The sequence below is a fragment of the Alligator mississippiensis genome, chromosome 7, assembly GCF_030867095.1.
Source record: "Alligator mississippiensis isolate rAllMis1 chromosome 7, rAllMis1, whole genome shotgun sequence".
Taxonomy (NCBI): Eukaryota; Metazoa; Chordata; order Crocodylia; family Alligatoridae; genus Alligator; species Alligator mississippiensis.
Genome location: NC_081830.1, coordinates 69033211 through 69054999, shown reverse-complemented (window position 1 = coordinate 69054999; position 21789 = coordinate 69033211). Strand labels below are relative to the sequence as shown.

Genomic DNA, 21789 nt, shown 5'->3' with positions numbered 1-21789 from the left:
AGGCTTGCTCACAAAGGCTTCAGCATGCACCCGCAGGGTGGGACCATGCTGCAGACTCTTTGCAGCCCTCTTCATTCAGCATGCACCTCTTTCTAACCCCCCGGGGGCAGGGAGACACCCGGGTTTGAGGGGAGCTGCCCAGGCAATCCTGAGCTCTGGAACTGATTTTTGAATCTTGAATCCCCGTGTTGGGGATAATACCAGATTGCAGATATGGGTTCCCAATTGGGACAGAATTGCTGGTAGTTACTAGTAAGATGTCCATGCTGGGACAATCTTCTTCAAGCGTTCAGGCAGAGCCCAACCTAGGACACTGAAGGTAAGTGCCCCTTAAATTGCCCGTTACATTAATTTATATGCTTTTTTTCTCCCTCCCCTGCAAAAAAAGTATACAGTTCAGTTTAGAGATGGGAAAATTATCAGTGGTAACATGAGAGTTAATATTTGTAGGGTACCTCAAATACACACAGAGCTGCATAAAGGAATGTACATTAACATCTTGAAGTAATATCATTAGCATGTTTAGCTTGTTAACGAAATTAGCACTCCAAATTCAGTTTGTACAGACACTGCATAGAGGAGTTTAATTGTCACTTATTGCAAGGAGACCCTCTTCCCTTTAAAAGTGATAGGAAAAAAGTGTGCAGATTGTTTTCTGCTCATTCTAAATACAAGGGCATTTCAGAAGCTAATAGCAAAATGGGTGCCCTTGCTGTATGTCTGTGACAAAGTGGGAAACTAAACAGCAGCAGGGAACACTGATGGTGGCATTGTCAAACATATCCATCATTTACTGCTATGTAAAGAAATTATGTGGTCCAGTGAATGGTCATTGTTCACAAAATGGTTTTATTTTGAAATGACCACACTGACAATAGCCTAATACTACCGTGCAGTAGCATACTAGCACAATTTTTGCCCAGCACTTATTAGGCTACTGCTCAGTTAGCATCTCATGTAGATGCGCCCACTGTGAGCTCCTCTTCTTTTGCACTGAACTAGGAATACCAATCATGATTCCTCAGAAGGCAAGGCAGGGTAGCACTTTACAGACTAACTGGTTCAGAACAGTTCAGTTAGTTTTGAAGGTGCCACCCTGCCCTACCTTTGGCCTAACTTGAGAGTAACATCTCACCATTTCTCTGCTTATGGTTCCTCAGTGAGATACTTGTCTGCTCCACCTGCAAACCACAGTTGGTGATTTTACCATCACATTAAATTTGAGTTATGCAAGTATTCTCTATTATTCCCATTATAAAATAGCTTAATGGAGTATGCACCCAAGTTTATCTTAAGTATCTATAGACAACGCAGGAAGGCAAACTTCCTGACCCCAGGAGGGAGGGAGGGAGGGAGGTTCCAGCTCAAAAACAAAAACAAAAAAAGCCCTCAGGGAAAGGAGAGGAACTAGTTGAGATTTCAACTGTTTTTTTTATATTGAAAACCATAGTCCAAACCATAACAGAAAGTATTTTATAGAAGCGTTTTATCTAATTGATGACAAATAGTTTTGACAAAAATAAAACTAAACAAGTTTATCCGAAAAGAAAAACAAAATGGTATTCAAAATTATAATTTGAGTTTTGGATCAAATATTAAGTGCCCTGCAGGATCCAATGAACTTGTTCTTGGTGTCACTTTAATAATCCTGTGGCAAATTCTGTGAGTTTTGAAAGTTATTCTATAGCCAGCACTAACCTGTGAAACTAAGGAAGTGTAAGTTAAGAAAGAAGCAACCAAAACACTTTGAACACAAAATCCCCCTGACCTACACAACTCTTACGTGGACAAAAGCAAATGCATGCAGTGTGAACCAAAATTACAGAAATGTTGGTCCTTGCTCATTCCCAGGCCAGCACTAAATGCTCTTATGACCCCTGAAATCTTTGCTGGGATTGAAGGTCCATTTCTGCAGAGGTTACAAGTACTTCCAGGGACAAGGTAATGACAGTGCCTGCTCCACGGTTGTAACTCCACTCTTACATCTGAACTCGTTCACCTCCTAACTTCCCACCTGTGCTCCTAGGCAGAACACAGGGGACTCTCTGACAACTTAAGGTTTTCCAGAAAACATTTAGGAAGTTTTCAGGCAGCACAGGTATTCAGTAAAAATTAAGCAGATTTCCAATAACACTTGACAAGTGCCTGAAAAAAAAAAAGTTAACTCAAAAACATGAGCTTTAAATCTAGAAATACAAAATGAGTATACAACGTGGCCCCTTAACTCCAATATTGCATCTTGCAAATCACTCAAAATTTGCACCCAGTTTTCACTAGGAAACTGACCTAGTGTGGAAAATAGCTAAGAAGCACATGTTGCAATTCCACCTTCCCTGGAAGATGTTCCTATGGGAAAGAAAAGTCAAAAGACAATGCAGTACAAAAACGACTGGGGGGAGGGAGGGCAAAAGAAATTATATGCACAGCCTTGTCAGTTTAAACTGCCTCTGAACAGAAATGCACAAGTTTATGGAAAGAGGTTGCAGGGCTCAAAAGCCATGACCAGGTTATTTTATAATGTAAATATTGCTTTCAGGATCACTTCCAAATGTGTGTAAGAAGAACTTAATGATCAGACAGATGTGGAAAGAGATACAGGTGAAAACAGTATAAATCATGATAACAAAGACAAAAATGGTAAAACTGTAGAAGATTATTTTTTCACATGGGTCCATAAGATAGCTACAGGTGATTAGTTGAAACTGCCAGAAGAGCCAGTAGAAATAGTACCACACATGCTTAATATTCTTCTTCATCTTCGAGCAGCTTCAGAAAATTCAACCTATTAGAATAAAAACCTTTCAGTTAGAAAAAGAACAAGTTTAAATTAAGAAAAAAAATAGGATGTTACAGTGCAAAACCACTTCATGTAGAGATCTGCATGTATAACTGTTCTGCATAATTAGAAATACTGAAATAAGCATGGAGCATTCACATATTCTCTCATATTACAATTAAACATGAACTATGGTGCTGTCACCTTTTGGACAATTCAGCTAAAATTCTAGGATTTCATAAAGTGTAAAATCTTATCACCTTTGTGCCACCAGAAACATTTTTATTTTTCCAAGGAAACAAATGTCCACGTCCCTTCTTGCACCACAAGTGCCCAAAATTATGGCCATGAAAATAGGTGGTGCCACCGTTTTGTGGCACATGTCTGTTTGCATTATGGTGAACAAGCCTAGTGGGGATTCCCGGGGTGCACTTTTGTAAGCAGGGAAACCAGGGTCCCCTGTTTGCAGTTATTCCACAAGATCAGGCTACTAATGCCCTTGTAGAGCTGGGGTCCAACCCTGCAGGACAATGGGTGACATCTGTTTTGCCCAGTTAAGCACATAATTTGTTCCCGGACACATCCTGGCAGAGTTGATCCCAGTCCAAGGACAACATCTGTATATAGCTTCAGATACTAATAAACTCACAATATCTCTGAAATAGTTTGGCTCCCTTCTAAACTTCCTTGATCACACTACAGGAAAAGTGAACATGAACTAACAAGCATTCAGTGGGCACATCTACATGAGATACTAAACTACACATTAGCATAGTTTACTGTAAAGTAAGCATAATATCTACATGTGCACATGCTCACTACACAGTAAACCTCCCTAATCCCAAGTAAATTTGCTACCTGCAAATGCAAGTAGCAAATTTACTCAAGATTAATAACAGTGCAGTAGCACTCATGTAGACGCCGAACCAAAAGCAAAATCTTCTCCCAGTCAGCTGTCCACCAGGGGGAAAGAGATAGCTCTCTGCCCCCAGGAACTGCCTGCTGCCAGGGCAGGCTCTGCCACAGGAGCCCAGGCAGGGACTATGTCCCCCTGCCCTGGCAGCAGGGAGCACCAAGCTCCCTGCTCCAAGATCATGATCAGGGAGCAGTGGCATGGGAGACCCTCATCTCCCAGCTGGTTCCACAACCACAGGGCCAGTGCTGGGAGGCCTTTATCTCCCAAAGCCAGTCCCATGGTCGCAGAGCTGGTGCTGGGAGCTCCCTGCTGGTAGGAGCTGCACAAGTGGTAATAGCATGGTGTGAGATTTCATAAGGCTAATCTTGTGTAATGCAGAGCTGGGCATGGAACAAGCTCCCCAGCCTGTTCACCCCCCAGCCTGTTCACCCCACTCATGGAGCTGGATAGGGAACAAGCGCCCCAGCCTGTTCCATCCTGAGCCCTGTGCTTACAGAGCTGTGCAGGGAACAAGCTCCCCAGACACAGCCCAGCATGCAAGGTGGGGGCTGGGAACTGTCCTGATCAAGGGCAGGTTCTAACCCTGTGCCCCAGTTGGGTGATTGAGGCACAGGGCTTGGAAAGAGCTGCAGGGGTGGGGCAGGTCCCAGCCCCCTGCCCCAATCCATTGGTGGGGCAGCTAGCAGTGAGTTATCTGCTAGCTACCCCACCAGTGGGCTGGGACCTGCCTCTCCCCTGCAGCTTTTTCCAAGTCCCCTGCCCCTAATTAGGGAGCCTGGGCCAGGAACTCCATGCTACCAGTGCAAGGTGACATTGTCCATACCTCAGCAGCAGGCAGGCCCTGGGACCAGGTATCAGCGGTCTCCTAGCCCAGTGCTCCCTACCAGCCCCTGGCTAGCACCCAGGAGGAGCCTGGAGCTATCCCCAGTTGTGGCAAGGGCCCATTGTAGGGCTGCAGGAAGCTTGGTGCAAAAAGTAAATTTGTTCCTTCCCTGCATGTGTAGACACCAGCTTGAAAGCACTTACTCCAGAGTAGTTTACACCAGAATAAATTTAGGCCAGATCAAATGCATGTGCAGATGTTCCCAGTATGACAGAAAAAGTGTATGGGAAAAGCAAAATTAGAAACTTTTAAATAGGTGTTAATGTACATTTCACTCAGATATCCAGGGCTTTGGGGTGTCTGATCTACATACGCTATGTACATTTTTTTACTATACCCTTTTTGCACAAATTAATGATTTGATCTACAGCACACAAGGTATGTGTGCGCCAGCAACAAAACACCTACCCTAAGCAAATGACATTTCACATTTATGGAAAGGAAGGGCTCAGATGAATATAACAAAAGCCCAACTTAACCTTTTTCCCCCTCCTTGAACTTAAGCTTCTGACCATAATTTAATAAACTCCTCTTCTTATTTGTGACCAATGGGGCAGAGATGAGGGAGATTCTTCATCCCATTTGTGCTTCTCTCAGATGTCTTGCCATCAGTGAGTGCCAGCAATGCCAGAAGGACAATGCCACAGTACCCCTCTAGGGGCCCTTCTCACCTTGAGAAATGGAAGACACTGAGTGGGAAAGGATGTCTCCTGAGAGCAATTTGAGATTCAGCAGCTAGGAACATATGACACAGGGACTGGACCTCCTGGGTCAGAGTCCCATCCTCTTCTTCACAAGAAACACTGTTGTATCATCTTCATAAAATACTCAAGTCCCATCTTGACACTGAGTAGGGTTTTTTCACCTACAGAATCTGTCTGATCCAAGGAGTGGATTCAACGACTCAGTCCTTCCAGCCCTGTGGACCTCAGGCACAGTGGCATGTGCAAGTGTCCCACTGCCTCAGAGTTAACAAGTGCCTTCAAGCTTATTCAACTTGGGAAACTATAACTGCAGAAAATGTCAGAACTAAAAATGGTCAGAAGCTGATGGCAGTAGACTTCTAGCACTCCCACAGAGTTTATCTACGAGGCATAATGCCATGCCAGGGTGAAATGCCTGATCTAGGTTCTTTGGGTGAATCTGATATCTTTTATTAGAGCATCTTAAATAGTTGGAAAAAAATGTTAAGCAAGCTTTTGGGTTTAAAAACCCTTCATCAGGCTGAGAAAGTATCGGCAGTTGGTGTGCGCTCTTCCTGGATGGAATGAAAAGTAAAGAAGCCAGAGGCTGGGTTGGTATGCTTACAGGACAGGTAGTCAGTGAAGATGTAAATTGAGGAGTCAGTGGGTGAGAGACAGGCTGGGTGAGGGGAGAGAAAATTGCCACCATGGCATTATCTTAAAGAGGCTTTCACCCAACAAGGATGCTCCTCCAGAGAGATAGATCGCATGTTTGAAAGAGCCACCCAGACGTCACGTGAAGAATTTCTGCAGTACAGAAGAAAACCCCCCACAAATTGCACACTGCTGGTTATCGCATATCACCCCTCCCTCGAACCCTTACGGAAAATCCTCAAACAATTGCAACCCATGCTAGAAAGAGACCCTATTTTTAAAGAGATCTTCCCAGAGCCACCTATCCTAGCCATCAAACAAGCACCAAACCTTGCTAATTTCATCACCAGAAGCAAACTTCCTCAGGCCCAGAACACACCGCATGGATCTAGATCGTGCCCTGACAAGAAATGCAAAACCTGCCAACACATCTCCACCACCCCCACTATTACTACACCCCACAATAGAGCCATCAGCATTCCTGGATCTTACAGCTGCACCTCCAGAAATGTAATATGAGTCATACAATGCACCAAATGACTTGATGGAAAATACGCAGGAGAAACCAAACAACAACTGCGCACCAGAATGAATGCACACCGGAAATCTATCAAAGACAGAAATACCCAATTACCGGTGGGGGCACATTTCTCACAGGAGGGCCACTCTCTCTCCAATCTCTCAGTCCTGAGCCTCAAGGGAAACTTACACAACACTTCCCAGAGATGAGCCTATGAGCTCCATTTCATCAACTTCCTGGATACTAAAACTTATGGACTAAATATAGACATTGTATTCATGACACATTATAACCTGCCTGACATCTAACTTCCCAGGTATCTCTCCACTTTCATCCCCCTTCTCTCCCCCCCAACCCAGCCTGTCTCTCACCCACTGACTCCTCGACCTACATCTTCACTGACTGCCTATCTTGTAAGCATACCAGCCCAGCCTCTGGCTTCTTTACGTTTCATTCCATCCAGGAAGAGCACACGCCAACTGCAGAAACTTCCTCAGCCTGACGAAGGGTTTTTAAACCCAAAAACTTGCTTTAAATTTTTTCCAACTATTTAAGGTGCTCTAATAAAAGATATCAGATTCACCCAAAGAATCTTGTTTGCCTATATAAAATCAAGATAACTCACCTCTCTGTGGCACTATTTTTGGATGTCTTGATACTCCTGAGTATGTTAGACGCTTCCTTATTGCACTTTAAACCGACATGAGCAGACCGAGGAGGGTAGCAGTGGTGTGGTTGCAACCATCTGCTGTGGGTTAACCACCTCTGTCCTCAGCTGCCCAATGCATGAGCAGTAAACTCACCACTGCTGGCACCCAACCCTTATCTAGGCCCTGTGCCACACCCTCCGGTACTAACTAATGCCAAGCGTCAACTATCAGCTTTTCATCTTCATTACAACAGACGTTTCACATGCCCTACCCCCCTTCACTTTTGTTAAAACTCGTGTCAGACCAAGATCCCATTACTACATTTTAATCCAATTCTAATTAAGTCAGAGGGCATCCAGTTTCTATAACGTGTTTTGCACTTAATTTTATACTAAATTTTAACTTCATAATACACACATTCAAATTAGCATAACAAGGGCAGGCAGGGATATGAAATGCTAAGACACTGCTTTAGAAGCAGAAGAATCGTGAGCGTTATAATGAACTTGGATCAGGACTCAGCCAGTCCTAAACCGATGATTAGGGCAATCCATTCTCTGAGGCTACAGGGAAACAGGTGCCTAAACTCAGATTAGTACCCTGAGCCCAGCTGGTCCCAGTTGGGCACTCAGAGTTATCAGTCTCCTGAGGTCCCAACCTTTAACAGCTAAGCCAACCCTGCAGTACTCGTTTTTGGCAACGGTTCAAATTTGTTCCTGGCTGCTCTGTACTGCTTTGACTTCCTTACCAGAATTTTAGGCCTGACCCCTGGATTCCTGTGGACTTGGTCCCTAGACTTTGTCCAAGTATCAGGTGACCTTCCTTGACCGCTAGTACCCTGGACCCTAACAAGCATCAGCAACTCAGAATTTCTCCAAATATTCCCAAATCAGCGCCTTAGACATAATATTTCTTCTCCTCATCACTTCCTCACCCCACACAGCTAGCACCCAACATTAAAGCTAGTAAAAACCCTTCTCAAGCCTTTTTCTATGGAAAACTAGATTTTCCATTACATTGGGACAGGGGGGTGGAGGGGGTCTCTTTTTGAGAAGTGGTCACTTTCCATGAGAAATTCTGATTTATCAAAGGTAAATACATGAAAGTTGCAAGTTAACAGCTTGGGTCTAAAATCAAAAAAGTCAAGAAATGCCATTTTTATATCTCTACTGCTCTATAGTCTTAGCTGTTGGGAGAGTTATGGGAGGACTGCAGCCAGGCAGATACTCAGCATTCCTGCTCTAGGAACCAGGCTGCTCTACATCCCTCAGGGAGGAGGCACTGGTTTTCACTTCAGCACTCCTTGACTTTTAGGGATGATTTGAAGAAAATGGGAGGGAAGAGTCAGGGCAGCTGACTTGTGCTCACCCCACAGGTGTGTTAGTGCACAAAGAAGATGATTTTGTGATTTGGAAAAGACATTTGCAGGCTCCTATAATGGAAACAACATTTCAAAGCACAAAATAAAGACGATGGATTCTGACAATGAGTCACTAGCTCCTGAATTAGGGCTCATGCGCCTAATGTGGTTTTGCTGTAATTTAAACAGCTTGTGTAGGAGGGTAGACTTAGTGCAAGAGAAAAAAGGAGGCTAAGGCCAATAAATTTGCTCTTCAAAAGGAAAAGGCTTTAAAGATGACCATACACAGATAGTAATTTAGTCCCCAGTTTATGATGCAAACCAGTTACTGGCCCTTTGTGGAGTTACTGGACCTTCACCTTGGTGTGGAACCCAAAAGGCATTTGATTCCTACTATGCCCTCTCTCAATTCTCATAGACCACCCCATTCCCCAACCCTGTCCCTTCCAGCACTTATCACTGTCCATGCCTTTAAATTCCAGTATACTCCTATCCCCAACCAAAGCTCATAACTAGGGACTTACTTAAGTCAGTTTCGCAGATGTTGCAGAAGCCATGAAATCCACAAAATCAACCCAAAAAACTTAATAAAAATAAAATGCTGACCCCCCAGTGGGAGCCAGTGGTCCTCACTACCAAAAGGGAAGGCACTGGTTGGCAGGGCGGAAGGATAGCAGACAAGATGATGGCTGCCCCTGATCCTTTCTCCCCTGGCCAGGGTCTCTCCACCAATCAACACTGAGGGGCAGGGTCACATGAAGGGCAGCCAGCAATCAAGAGGGAGGCCACGCCCTCATCCCATCCTCCCTGCAGGGCCTCTCCACCAATCAGTGCCGAGGGGCAGCACCACTGCAAAATGACTTCAGAAATAGAACTTCACACTGCAATCAACATGCAAAAATTGGTAAGTTCCCACCACAATTTAGGTAGACCCCTACTCATAACAGGGGAGACAGTGGAGAACTACATCCAATACTGAATATTACAGAAGACTTCCAAACACTAGGGTCACATGTCATAATGAAGCCTCCCAGTCTAAGTCTCAGAGTCCTCACATTCTTGAGAGTTAAGAATGTAACTATTCTGATTATTCTCAATTGTATCATCAGACATTTCTACTCCCACATTCTTTCCATTGTAACCCCCAAGTACACAGGGTTTGGGTGATTGAACATTACTATCCCAAGGAAGGTCTTAGAAAAAATTATCAAAGAGGCCATTCTTCATAGATTGGCCGATAATAACATCCTGAGGGATAGCCAGCATAGATTTGTTGTAGGTAGGTCTTGCTTGACCAATCTTATTTCCTTTTATGATCAGGTGACCTATCACCTCAACAAGGGTGAAAAGATAAATGTCATCTATCTTGACTTTAAAAAAGCCTTTGATCTGGTATCCCATGATCACCTCTTAGCAAAATTGGCTAACTGCGGCCTCGGCCTCACCACGATCCGCTGGCTGGGGAACTGGCTCCGTGGTAGGACCCAGAGGGTGGTGGTTGACAGAAGTCAATCATCATGGTGTGCTGTGACCAGTGGGGTCCCTCAGGGCTCTGTCCTTGGGCCTATACTATTCATTAATGATGTGGACATTGGTATCAGAAGCGGACTGTCCAAGTTTGCCTACAACACCAAACTCTGGGGTAAAGCGTCCACACCTGAAGACAGGAAGGTGATCCAGGTTGAGTTTGACAGGCTCATGAAATGGGCAGATGAGAACCTGATGGTGTTCAACATCGAAAAATGCAAGGTTCTCCTCTTTGGGAAGAAAAACCTGCAGCATGCTTATAGGCTCAATAGTGCTACGCTGGTTAGCACTATAGACGAAAAGGACTTGGGGGTCATGACTGACCACAAGATGAACATGAGCCTTTAGAGTGTGATGCTGCAGCTAGTAAAGCGAGCAAAATGCTGGCTTGCATCCATAGATGCTTCTCAAGCAAATCCCAGGACATCATTCTCCCATTGTATTCGGCCTTGGTGAGGCCACAGCTGGAGTACTGCGTCCAGTTTTGGGCTCCACAATTCAAAAAGGACATGGAGAAGCTTGAGGGAATGCAGAGGAGTGCCACATGCATGAGCAGAGGTCAAGAAAACAGACCTTATGAAGACAGGCTGAGAGCCATGGGACTCTTCAGCCTAGAAAAGCACAGGCTCAGGGGTGATCTGGTGGCCACCTATAAGTTTATCAGGGATGCTCACCAGGATCTGGGGGAACATCTGTTCACCAGAGCACCCCAAGGGATGACAAGGTTGAATGGTCACAAACTCCTCCAGGACTGTTTCAGGCTGGACATAAGGAAGAACTTCTTTACTGTCTGAGCCCCCAAGGTTTGGAATAGACTGCTGCCAGAGGTGGTTCAAGCACCCACTTTGAACACCTTCAAGAGACATTTGGATGTTTATCTTGCTGGGATCCTATGATCCCTGCTGACTTCCTGCCCCTGGGGCAGGGGGCTGGACTCGATCTTCTGAGGTCCCTCCCAGCCCTAATGTCTATGAATCTATGACTAGTCAGCGGGAATCCCAGGTGATGTTTAATTTCCACTTGTGTTCTCTATGGCAAAGGTGAAAGGTCATGACCTACATCTTGGTTGGGTTGGCACAAAATTGGGTCATATTGTACTAATCTGAGAGGTTGCTTAATGCACATGTCAGTCTGTTGTCAATAGTGGCAATGGCCTTCATATGTTATGATATTTATATTAAAGGGGATTGGTGCTAGCATGCTGCCCTGTGGGAGGCCATTTCACCATCATCTCCAGCATCAAAGTATCTTACATGGTTCTACATAAAAATGTCTATTCTTCAAAAGAGATTGAATGAGTTGCACTAGGTAGCAGTCCTGGGTCATGTCGTAAATTTCGGCAAGCAGGTTTCAGTGGTTGACTGTCATCATTAGCCACTGATAAGTCTATAAACACAGATCCTGTTATCATCCCTTTCTCAAATTCATCTTCAGATACTGAGTGATTGTGATGGGGCAAGTTCAGGGCCAGGTGTCAACCCTGGCCCACCCACCTGTCTATATGGGGCACCCAGTCTCTCCTGCCATGACTTTGCTGGAATAATAAACTGATGATAAATGTGGGAGGCTGCCCATTTCACACCCCAATGCCAGGGGGAGCTTTCCACAACTCCAAACCCACCCTATACCATGGCCCATGCCTCACAGATGGTATTTAAACACTGTCCCTTTGATGAGGCCTTAGTCTAGCTCTGCCTCCTGTCATCACAGGGCCCTTGGCCCGTCACTGTGCCCTCACTTGCGCTGGGCTCACTGAAGCCCTGTTGCTACACCCACACTGGTGCTGGGTGCTACCTGGTAGTGTACCCCAATGAGGCCTCCTCCTCCCCAATTAGCCTCATTCCAGTCCAACAGATCGAATACCATCATAAGGGAGGGAGATTCCTTACCCTCCATCAATGCTGACCTTGTGAAAGAACACCTTGAGAGGCTGGATAGCTTCAAGTCAGCCAGCCCTGACAGCTTACACACCAGGGTACTCAAGGAGCTGGCAAGCATCATAGCCCACCCTCTGGCACAGATCTTCAAGAACTCCTGGTGCTCTGGTGAAGTGCCCAAAGATTGGAAGAAGGCCAATGTGGTGCCTATCTTCAAGAAAGGGAGAAAAGTGGAACCAGCAAACCACAGGCCCATCAGCCTGACCTCTATCCCGGGGAAGATCCTAGAAAAGATTATCAAAAAGACCATTCTCAACAGACTGGCTGATGGCAAAATCCTGAGGGAAAAGCCAGCATGGGTTTGTCATGGGTAGGTCTTGATTGACCAATCTTATTTCCTTTTACGAGCAGGTGACCTATCACCTCGACAAGGGGGAACAGATTGATATCATATATCTTGACTTCAGAAAAAGCCTTCAATCTCATATCCCATGATCACCTCTTAGCAAAACTGGCCAACTGCAGCCTCGGCTTCTCCATGATCCACTGGCCGGGGAATTGGCTCTGTGGTTGGACCCAGACGGTGGTGGTTGATGGAAGTCAATCATTGTGGTGCCCTGTGACCAGTGGGGTCCCTCAAGGCTCAGTCCTTGGGCCTATATTGTTCAACATCTTCATTAACAAATGTGGACATTAATGAAGTGGACTGGCCAAGTTCGCCAACAACACCAAACTTTGGGGTAAAGCATCCACATCTGAGGACAGGAGTCTATGAATCTATTAATATGAGCCCCTGAACTACAACATAACCATAACAATGACACTGCTCCTTTAGGAAAGCAAACTTCTCCCTCAGCAATGTGTGCCTCCTAGCCCCAGGTACTTAGGTAGCTCCTAGAGCTCATTAATCTTACCAGTAGCAGAACAGGCAACCAAGCATTTCCCAGTAGCTTTATCTGCAAGAGCTCTTTCCCTGTGGCTTCTGCCAGAGGACTAACCCTTACCAGCCCCAGCCCTGGGACTTATATGTGCTCAGGGCTCTGTTTCCTTCCAGTCAGCTGACCAGGTGCAAGTGCTAACTAATTCCCTCATTAGCCTGCTGCCAAGGTAACTGACAGCTATGGAGCACTGCCAGATTCTCAGGGCTCTCTAGCTAGGCTGCTTCTGCTCTTAAAGGAAGAGGCACACCTTAGTGCCCTGCAACAGTGATTTTGGCCAGTGCAGGATTTTCTGGGTCTGAATTTGGCTTGTTCTGGTATTTGATATTGTTTGATATGAGGTAAGAGGCTTATTCATAAAGTTTAGAAAGATGGCACAAGAATGCCACAGGCCTAAAATTATCTGGACCAGAGGCATCCACCCCTGGCTTTAATAGAGCTATTACATGGGCTTGTTGCGATGGTTTAGTTATTCTAAGGGTTGATAAGCAATTCTTTAAAAGGTGTAATACCCATAACTTGGTTGTGGAACCAAAGTGCTTGATCTGCTCCATGCACATATCATTGAGTCTAGCTGCTTTGCTCTTCTTCAAGTGACTTATTTTGGCATCAAGTTCATCCATTGTATATGGCGTACTAAAATGATTTTGTGTGTAAAGAAAATAAAGATGCCAGTAAATAACTAAGAAACAATGAACTTGATGGACAATCCCTTTTTGGAATAAGGCTGGAGGCAAGAGATGGAGCACAGCAGTGCCACCTTTTGTCTGAGCAGGAGAGGGCAACACCCTGAGGGTGCTCTCCACTAGGTCTTTGTAGCCCACCTAATCCTACAGAGTGCTCCCCTCCCCTCTGATGATACAGGTGCATCACCTATTTTTTTGATAATTTAAAAAATTGCTGAGAAATCTGCTGTGATTGCTGAAGGCACTCAACCCAAGTTCCTCTCCACTGGAAAAAGTGGGGCTGGCAGTAGAGCATTCTCTCAAGAGCCATCAACTCCAAAACATCTTTCCCCAATCCAAAATACCCTCAATTCAGTCATGAACAGATACAAGATAAGAACAGGTGGCTATGGAGGCAAGCGTTAGGAAAAATGAAGATTTATGAGAAGAGGTGTCTGCTGTCATGTGGACAATTTAATCTTTATTATGCTTCTTATGGCAGGGAAGTCCAGAATCCTTCTCACTACAGCTGCCTGTGCCAGAGCTCTCCTCCCTGCTGCTGCTACCACCACCAGCACAGCCTCCAGGCAGCTCCAGACCCCCACATCTGGTGGGGAGGAGCTGCAGGGCAGCCCCGGGATGGGCTCTGGGCCATGTCAGTGAGAAGGGTACAGCAGTGATGAGGGGGAGGCGGATGTGCCTACCGTCAAGTCCCACCTTTTTCCCATGCCCAGAAACATCTGCCCAGCCACCACCACAGCCACTCATTATGGCCAGTATGGGAGGGTTCAAAGTAAGTGCTGCAGGGACCCCAACCCCTCCAAGCAGGTGGGGTGGGGCTGGGGTAGAGTACTCAGCCTGGGGCTTGGGCTCTGCCTACATGGGTCCCAGCCAGTCTCCATGAGGCCAGGGCTGGTGTTAGCTGCAGCTAGGAGTCACTGTCACTGGGGCTGCCAGGAAATGGTATCTAGCTGCAGAGCCACTCCAGTGCTGCAGTGCACCCAGGGGCATGGGCCAGACAGCACCTAGGCCAGGTGAGACCGAGGGACCCCCTGCAGCCCGGATCTGGCCCACAAGTTGTATTTTGCCCACTCCTAGTCTAAGGACTATGATCTGACTCCAGCACTACATCTAGCACAGAGCAATCAATTCTAGCCCAACCAGCTGTCTGGGGATACTAGTGGGTCTCAAAACAAAACACAAGGCTGGTACCAACAGTCAGCTTCAACCTTCATCTTAAGCAAGGCCACGTACCTAGTTCTACCACTAGCCTATGGCCAGCAATTGGTCCCTACCCTAAACCAGCTCAGAGCTATTCATAAGAGCTATTCTTTACTCCATAACTAAAAAATGACACAAGCTCTTTCTTTCACCCTGTACAATATGAGTTCTACTTCTTGCCCTTACTCAGGCACCTCACAACTTATTCCTCCCCAATCCAAATGGACATTTGGGGGGGGGTTTGTCTTTGAACTTGCTGATAGTTTTGATCAGTCTTTTGTTAGCTTTTTCTTGCCTCTACAGTTCCACAAGATTGTCCTCCATGGGCAGATCTAAGTTTTTTGAAAAAGAGAGTTCAGATGGTGTGGCACATTATTGATGTAATACAACACATTTTTCTCCAGTTAAAAAGAAACTAGAAGCTACACTGACATGATAGGGGTTTAGCACTATATTATTCAGTTAGAGGGCCTTGTTACATGAATTTAAGGCAATTTCTAGAGCTCTTAACCCCTGGATTGGCTGCATGTTAACACCCCTAAATGGTTTAAAGCACTCGTTATTCGGCTCAAAGTTATGGCACTTCAGGGCAAGATGATCTCTAATCCACGTAATCTTACTGCTGTTCCATTATGGTGTGGCCCCTCCCCACAGCTGTTCTGCCCAACTCGTAATACTCCAGCATCCCAGGATGCAGTGGTCACTCCCCCAGCCTTGTGTTCTGTGTGGACAAATTTTCCACACCCTGAATGCTACTGCCCAGGGGGAGTGATCTTCCCAACCTCCAGGTGGGACAACTCAGTGCAAACAGCCTGCAGAGCACATGCCAGCTAGCCAGCTAGCAAACACAAACTTTTCCTCCATTGATCTCCAACTCAGGCAGCATGAGCCAAAGGATGCCTACCCTGGACCCTGTTAGACGGGGATGGACCACATTACAATATGGAAAGAGGAGACGAGAACCATTGCAACTACAGCGATGGGAACTAAAGGAAAAACTAGCAGAATCAGGCTGTTTGTAAGAAGATAGCAATGCAGATGGTGGCATGGGGGCGTCAGTGGGACTAGGGCTGTGCAACACAAGTCCCCACTGGTACCACAGGCCGGGGCCAGCTGCAGTGGCAGCTGGAAGGAGCTGCTACCACCTGGGCTGCCTAGAAAGGCAGTCCAGCCCCACAGCCATCCGAGCCCCACTGAATGCCTAGGGGGTGGCTGGATGCGCCACAGGTGGGTGGGTAGTGCAGAGCAGGCACAGGGTGGGCTGGGTTGGTGTTGTGCCCAGGTTCCACTTGATCCATTCTGGTGAGGGTGAGTCCAGAGCAGGTGCAGGGCACACTGGAGCTGTGATGGGGAGGTGCTGCAGGACATGCAGCTGCTGGGCTGTTTCAGGGCAGGGGCGAGTGCTGATTGGCTCAGGGGAGCAGGTGCAGGGGCTCCTAGGCACACCTAACCATACCCACAAGCCCTCCCCTGCAACCCCCACAACCACACCCTCCCCCACACACAATCACATATCCTACAAACAGCACGCCCACCCACAACCTCCCCCCACAAATCACACTCCCTCCCCCATACACACCCCCTTCCCACACACACACACACACACACACACACACACACATGGCTCTGGGGGGAGACCTACTCACTGCTACGCACACACCCCACCTCATACATGCACCCACACCCCCCCCACACACACACCCAGCCACCCTCCACCTCCACACACCCCAGAACCCAGAAACCCCATACCCACACACACACACTCCCATACCATCCCCCAAAACCCCACATATACATGCCCACACCTCTCCGCACCCCCCACCACACAATATACAAGAGTAAGATTTCATTTTGAGCTATTGTGCAATCACTTCTATATACACCACACAAACACACACAAATCAGGACAAAAATATTTTTTAAAGTAAAATTAAAATATGTTATTGTCAATGTTTGATTTTTAGTATATAATTCAGGGGTGGGCAATTATTTCAGGTGGAGGGCCGCTTACTGATTTTTGGTAAGCCATCAAGGGCCACACAACAGGCAGCCAAGGGAAGATAAATATTAATTTTCTACATTTTTTAGGGGCCTCACGGGTAGGATAGAATGGCCTGGTGGGCTGCATCTGGCCCATGGGCCACATTTTGCCCACCCCGATATAATTTGTTTTTGTTTTTTTCTAGTTCCAAAATGGCAAACTCTCTTCCCAAAAGGAGTACTTCTGGGGGCAAGGAGAAAGACTTCTGGTGGCAAAGTTCAGGGGTTAGGGGGCAGGACTTCCATTCCTAAAATGGCAACCTGGGAACAAGCACCTGTCAAGGGTCAGGGCTACCCTTGTGGCCCACAACAGCTCACCAAAACTCATTAAGTGGCCCTCCACTTGAAATAATTTCCTGTCCCTGCCCTAGATGGTGGTGATATCTGTTATGTCCTCCTCAGTCCACTTGCTGCCACACTTGTTCAGGGTGTGGGCTTGTTGGCCTGACAGGGCATGAAGGAGGGAGGATGGATAGGCAAGTGGAACTATGGCAGTTCCTGGATGTGTCCAATGGGTCCTGGTGTTTCACCACAGATGGAGGTATTTAGTGGAAGTAGGCTGTAGTGCTGGTCTTTGAATGGGTAGCAAGCAAGAAATTGCTGGCAAGTTCCTCTGCAGGACTATTAATAGGTGGGGGCAGCCGCCTGGGTTCTGACACTTCTAGACAGTAGCATTCTGCAGTCTGGGCCAGAGCAGCCAGGCAGACTTTAAAAGAGATCTGGACTGGGGCTGAAGCTGTCCCTAGAAGATTGAGTAGTTTGCAGCCCCATGAGACTATAAAGGGACAACAACTCAGGTGCCCATCACAATAACACTGGTCAAAATGTTAGTACCTCTTCCTGTCCAGACTGTTTTGAGGATTTGTCCCATGACATGTGGCAAGGATGTCTGAACACTTGTGTTTTGTCCTGCAAAAATCATTTTCTACTGTGACAAGAGCAATGTCCATTCACAACCAGTGTTAACCAAGTATAACACAATTGCCTGAGTCTGCAAGAAGCCCAAATCAATTACTCAGAGAAATAGATTCATAGATTCATAGATGTTAGGGTCAGAAGGGACCTCAATAGATCATCGAGTCCGACCCCCTGCATAGGCAGGAAAAAGTGTTGGGTTTAGATGACCCCAGCTAGATGCTTGTCTAACCTCCTCTTGAAGACCCCCAGGGTAGGGGAGAGCACCACCTCCCTTGGGAGCCCGTTCCAGACCTTGGCCACTCTAACTGTGAAGAAGTTCTTCCTAATGTCTAGTCTAAATCTGCTCTCTGCTAGCTTATGGCCATTATTTCTGGTAACCACCAGGGGCGCCTTGGTGAGTAAAGCCTCACCAATTCCCTTCTGTGCCCCCGTGATGAACTTATAGGCAGCCACAAGGTCACCTCTCAACCTTCTCTTGCTGAGGCTGAAGAGGTCCAGGTGCCCCAGTCTCTCCTCATAGGGCTTGGCCTGCAAGCCCTTAACCATATGAGTGGCCCTTCTCTGGACCCTCTCCAGGTTATCCACATCCCTCTTGAAGTGTGATGCCCAAAATTGCACGCAATATTCCAACTGCGGTCTGACCAGCGCCTGATAGAGGGGAAGTATCACCTCCTTGGTTCTGTTTGTCATGCATCTGCTGATGCACGATAAAGTGCCATTAGCTTTTCTGATAACTTTGTCACACTGATGACTCATGTTCATCTTGGAGTCCACTAGGACTCCGAGATCCCTTTCCACTTCCGTACCTCCAAGCAGGTCATTTCCTAGGCGGTAGGTATGCTGGACATTTTTCCTCCCTAGGTGCAGCACTTTGCATTTCTCCTTGTTGAATTGCATTCTGTTGTTTTCCGCCCATATGTCCAACCTGTCCAGGTCTGCTTGTAGTTGTTCCCTGCCTTCCAGCGTGTTCACCTCTCCCCACAGTTTTGTGTCATCCGCAAACTTGGACAGAGTACACTTCACTCCCTCGTCCAAGTCGCTGATGAAGACATTGAAGAGTATCGGTCCAAGGACCGAGCCCTGCAGGACCCCACTGCCCACCCCCTTCCAGGTCGATACCAACCCATCCACTACGACTCTCTGGATGCGACCCTCTAGCCAATTTGCCACCCACCGGACTGTGTAGTCATCCAAGTCATAGACTCTTAACTTGTTCACCAGTATGGGGTGGGATACCGTATCGAAGGCCTTCCTGAAGTCTAAGTAAATGACGTCAACCCCTACTCCTGCATCCAGGTGTTTTGTAACCTGGTCATAGAAAGAGACTAGATTAGTCAGGCATGATCTACCTGCTATGAATCTGTGCTGGTTTCCCCTCAGCATAATTTTTCCTGCCAGGCTCTCTCAAATGTGAGCCTTGATAATTTTTTCAAAGACTTTGCCTAGGATGGAGGTGAGACTGACTGGCCTATAGTTGCCTGGGTCCTCCTTCCTACCCTTCTTGAAAATGGGGACCACATTGGCCCTTTTCCAGTCCTCCGGGACCTGGCCCATGTGCCATGAGCGTTCAAAATATTCCTGCCAGTGGCTGCACAATGACATCAGCCAGTGCCTTCAGTACCCTCAGATGGAGCTCATCCGGGCCTGCCAACTTAAACGCATCCAGTTCCTCCAAGTGCCTCTGCACCATCTCAGGGTCTACACATGGAAGTCTGGCGCGTTGCTGCTGCCTCTCTACAATCCCAGTGAGAGCCTTGCCTTGCCCCTCGCTTAGGAACACTGTGGCAAAGAACTCATTGAGGAGTTCAACCTTGTCCCCCCTGTCTGTCACCAATTGCTTATGCCCATTTAGTAGAGGTCCTATTCCACCCTGGGCCTTCCTTTTACTCTCTATATATCTAAAAAACAATTTTTTGTTATCCTTAACTTGGGATGCCATCCTCAGCTCCATGGTAGCTTTGGCCCGTCTAACTGCCTCCCTACAAATGCGAGCAGAGGAGGTATACTCCTCTTTAGTAATCTCTCCCCATTTCCACTTTTTATATGCCCCCCCTTTAGCCCGTAGACTGCTCTGGATTTCTCTGGTCAGCCAAGGAAGCCTCTTGGCCCCTTTCCCCCCGCATTGGGTCTCCCTCTGTGCCCGAAGGATCATTTCCTTAAGGCACAGCCACCCTTCCTGGGCTCCCAACTCTTTAAAACTCTTACTCTGCAGTGCGTCCTTGACTAAACACCTGAGTTCATTGAAGTCAGCTTTCCTAAAGTCTAGCACTTTCACCCTACTAGTTACCTTATCCACTCAACGTCTTATGGTGAATTCTATTATTTGGTGATCACTGTCCCCCAGGTGACCACCGATCTGTAGGTCTCCTACCATGTAATCCCCCATTGCCAATACCATGTCCAGTAAGGCATTCCCCCTAGTGGGACCATGTACCTCCTGCATCAGATGGAAGTCCTGTACACAGGATAGGAACCTGCGTGAATGGTAGGACTTTGCTGTCTGTGTCTCCCAGCAGATGTCTGGGTAGTTTAGGTTCCCCATGACTACCGCCTCCCTAGTTTTTATCGTCTCTGAGAGCTGCCTCAGGAGCCCCAAATCTAGTTCTTCCCCTTCGTGTGGGGGTCTGTAGCAGACCCCTACCACCAAATCCCTTTCTCCTTGACCTCCATGTAACCTAACCCACAATCCTTCTACTTTCTCCTCCTCCTATTCCGTCTTGATAAGGGTCTATGTATATCGCTCATGACATAGAGTGCCACCCCTCCCCCTCTCTTCCCCACTCTATCCTTTCTGTACAGCTTATAACCCTCTATGTGTACTGCCCAGTCGTGGGAAGAATCCCACCAGGTTTCTGTTAGCCCTATGTGAGATTCCAATGTGAGATTCCAATGAAGTATAAACTCCTGTCTGTGTTTAACCAGACACCTCATGTTTGTTTGTTTTTTACTTATTAGACTGTTGCCCCTTGCATGCAAGGGACAGTGTCTTTATCTGTCCAGACACTGGCCAGACAGTATGGAACTTTATCTGTTCCATAAACATCAGAGTCTTTCACAACACTGCATCAGTAAAAAAGTTAATAGTAAACAGTTAGTGAATAACAAGTTTAAAAATATAGCATATTTAGGACTAAAAGAATTGAATACAACCTGAAAGGAGGATTAGAGTATAATCAAGAAAACTCAATCCAAAAAAAAAAGTTTCCACCCTTTATTATTATTATGCAGCAGATTTCAAGAGTTAGACCATCTTGACTGTATATACTCAAACAGCCTCTGATCCTACAAGTTTTCCACTGGTGTTCTTCCTGGCCATAGGAATCTGACTGAATGCAGCAGATAGATGAATAAAAGCTAAAAACAAGACAAGTGCTTGGTTTCTATCAGTGGCATAATAAAGTACATCTGATGAAGACTACAAGTGTGGCTGCTTAATCATCTCAGAATTTCTCCAACTCAAGAGTTTTCAGGTGCAGAATTCTGTTTGCCTGGTGAGTTACTACTTATTTATTTTTACTTTTGTATCCAAATTTTAAGCCACCCTTCTCAAAATGTCTCATGGCTGCTTATAACAGAAGACCACAAACCTTATAAAAACAGAATTAAATATTAAGATAAGACGTATAGTAAAACTAATTCCACCCCATTTGCAAAAACGATGCACCAGCTTACCCCTCTGCCTCTGAACTAGGACAGCTTCCTCCTGCATGGACAGACCTCTCTTCCCAATCCATATTCACTTCCTCCATTAAAGAAAACAGGAATTCCCCCTCCCTGCATATGACATGCAGTAATTAAGACATGACTTAAGAGCAGAGGCGGGCAATTATTTCGGGTGGGGAGTCACTTAATGAGTTTTGGTGAGCTGTCAAGGGTAGCCCCATCCCTTGACAGCTGCCTCCCCCTCCCCCCCCCCAGCTGCCATCTTAAGACTAGAAGTCCTGCCCCCTAGCCCCTGACTTTTGCCACAAGAAGGCCCTCCCCTTGCCCCCAGAATTACTCCTTTTGGGAAGTGGGATTGCCATCTTGGAACTGAAAAAAACAAATTATATACTAACAATCAAACACTGACAACAACATTTTTTTAAATTTATTTTTTTAATTTATTCTGATTTGTGTGCGTTTGTGTGGTGTATATAGAAGTGATTGCATCATTGCTCA

General features: G+C 46.4%; 1 long non-coding RNA gene across 1 annotated transcript; it reads right to left on the bottom strand.

The window, feature by feature from the left end:
• Positions 1–1459: 1459 nt before the first annotated feature.
• Positions 1460–21363, bottom strand: LOC132251440 (uncharacterized). The gene is made up of 2 exons (XR_009463499.1): positions 21301–21363; positions 1460–2782 (listed from the first exon to the last, which is right to left on the bottom strand). It is a non-coding gene; the product is annotated as an uncharacterized LOC132251440 (long non-coding RNA).
• Between the last annotated feature and the right edge of the window lie 426 nt (positions 21364–21789).